The sequence below is a fragment of the Geotrypetes seraphini genome, chromosome 11 (genome assembly GCF_902459505.1).
Source record: "Geotrypetes seraphini chromosome 11, aGeoSer1.1, whole genome shotgun sequence".
NCBI classification, from domain to species: Eukaryota; Metazoa; Chordata; class Amphibia; order Gymnophiona; family Dermophiidae; genus Geotrypetes; species Geotrypetes seraphini.
The window spans coordinates 23,334,283-23,336,743 of NC_047094.1; the positions used below are offsets into that span (position 1 = coordinate 23,334,283).

A 2,461-nucleotide genomic window follows, 5' to 3' on the forward strand; every position below is an offset into this window, starting at 1 on the left:
ATCGGCTGTGCCGCATTGAGTATCCAATTATTAACAGCTATTATTATTGAAAGCAGTCGCATCTCGGAGCTGGCGTACAGCATTCTTCTGCCCAGCAAACGTGTTAGAATGCACCACTGGTTGGGGAAATTGCGAGCTGATACTGTAGTCTAAACTAATGTTTCGAAGAAGGCATGTGGAGGTTTTGGACTCTTTCCTGCCGGGGCTGCGCTAGCTGGAGTCCTTTAAAAAGCCTTTGTGCGCATCCTGGGCTCTGTTTCGGATACCTTTGTTTACTTTGGCTAACTTAAAAAAAAATGTCTCCTTTTGTGTAAAGCCTGCTGTTTCCAGAAGGAGGTGTGACTTTCAGATTTTGATTGTATTTTTTTTTTTTTCTTCCTCAGATGCAAATCTCGACAAGTCAACGCACTGGCACTGGGACAAATAGCTTTTGAGGCCTAAAAATAAATAAATAAATGTTCACTTTCTATTAAAAGTGAATTTCTAGCTTGCTGACAAATTTTTTTTTTTTTTTTTTTTTAAATCACTGCCTCAGAACAAAACAATGCTTGATATAGACAAAGCCAATGCAAGACACAGAACAATACAGTAGAATTATGTATTATCCATAACTGTCGCAATCACACAATGCCTTTTGTCTCCCCACAGGTGCATAAAAATTAAAGGAAGATTGATTTGTCAGTTATAGTCCAATGTTTATGTCTTCCTCCATGTATTATGTAATCAATTTTTTACCTACTTCATTTAAATGAGGGTTTTAAGTGCATTTTTTTTATCCAGTAAGAACTCCGTTTCTGAGACTTCATTCTCTGTCATCTACAGATGGATGAACACCTGGAGAGGAATCGTGGATGGATTTGGCTCACATCTTTTTCAACTGTAACATAGTAGATGACGGCAGATAAAGACCCGAATGGTCCATCCAGTCTGCCCATCCTGATTCAACTAAAATTTTTTACATTTTTACTTCTTAACTATTTCTGAGCAAGAATCCAAAGCTCTACCTGGTACTGTGCCTGGGTTCCAACTGCCGAAATCTCCGTTAAAACCTACTCCAGCCCATCTACACCCTCCCAGCCATTGAAGCCCTCCCCAGCCCATCCTCCCCCAAACGGCCATATACAGACCGTGCAAGTATTATTTTCTGATTCTAGATCCTCTGTGTTCATCCCACGCTTCTTTCAACTCAACCCCACCACCTGAAGAAAGCATTGGCAATCTGGGAGACAAAGCAGCATGAATTCAATGATTTGGAAATCAGTGGAGCAGCAGAGTAGTAGATAAGGCAAGGTCCACCATCCAAATGCATGGAAATTCGGCAGGGACTGAAGAGGTTGGTTGAAAGGGAGGCTAGACTCACTAGCCCTAGATTCAATAGTTCAGGGGTGGCTGCAGATGAAGCCCTGCCTCCTCCACTTCTGCTAGTAGGAACCTGAGAACTCCCCACCTCCAACCCACTACCACCTCAATTAGTGCCAACTTAAGACACCTGAGAAGAAGTGGGGTGGAAGCAGTGGTGTAGTAAGGGTAGCACGTCAAAAACACGCAGGACATTGGCACACTGACAATTGTGCGCTGACACCTGCGCGCAGGACGAATGTGCTCTGCCGGTTCCACCGCTTTTACGCCTTACCGTTAGCATTCTGAGGGGGGATACCCCCCCACTACACTTATAACTGCTCGCGCTTCCACTGGGGAGTGTGTGTGTGGGGGGGTGGAACCCACTATACTGAATACTCCCGAACAAAGAGAGAATGGAAGTTTTCAGTGTACTGGGGGGTTCCCCCTCCCAACCCCTCCCCCAATGGGTGCGACCAGTTATAAGTGAACTGTGGGTTCTACCCCCACCCCCTCAGAATGCTAACGGTAAGGCATAAAAGCGGTGGAACCGGCGGCATTCATTTGTCCTGCGCGCAGGTGTCTGTGCACGATTGTTGGCTCACCAATGTCCTACGCACCTTGGTGACGGCACAGGCACCCGTCCTCCTCTCTGCACCCCCGCTTCTTTCTTGACCCCCCCCCCCCACTGCCGCACATGCACAATGTTTCCTTCCCCGTACCTCTGGAATGTTCTTGGCGCAAGCAGCAACCCCCAAACTGCTGTCCCGCCAACGTTGGCTCTTCCTCTGATATCACTTCCTGGACCCGCCCAAGGAAGTAACATCATAGAAAGACCCAACACTGGCATGACAGCAGCATGGTAGCTGCTGCTCACGCCAGGAATGTTACAGAGGTACGGAGTAGGGAAGTGGTGTGCGCACGGCAGGAGGGGGTGTGGAAGGAGCATATGGAGGTAGGGGGCGGAGAAGAGGGGAGGGGAGGGGCACCATTGCCCCAGGCGTCTCTCACCCTCGCCACGCCACTGGGTGGGAGGGGCAGTATATCAGGGACAATGGAAGGAGATGTGCATGATGGAAACTAGCGGCTGCAGTGTGGTAACGGCCCCGAAACCCATAGAGGG

At 48.1% G+C, this 2,461-nt stretch overlaps 1 long non-coding RNA gene across 1 annotated transcript; it reads right to left on the minus strand.

Moving 5' to 3' along the window:
- Nucleotides 1-469: 469 nt before the first annotated feature.
- LOC117369232 lies at nt 470-2,120 on the minus strand. The gene is made up of 2 exons (XR_004541102.1): nt 2,061-2,120; nt 470-877 (listed from the first exon to the last, which is right to left on the minus strand). It is a non-coding gene; the product is annotated as an uncharacterized LOC117369232 (long non-coding RNA).
- Between the last annotated feature and the right edge of the window lie 341 nt (nt 2,121-2,461).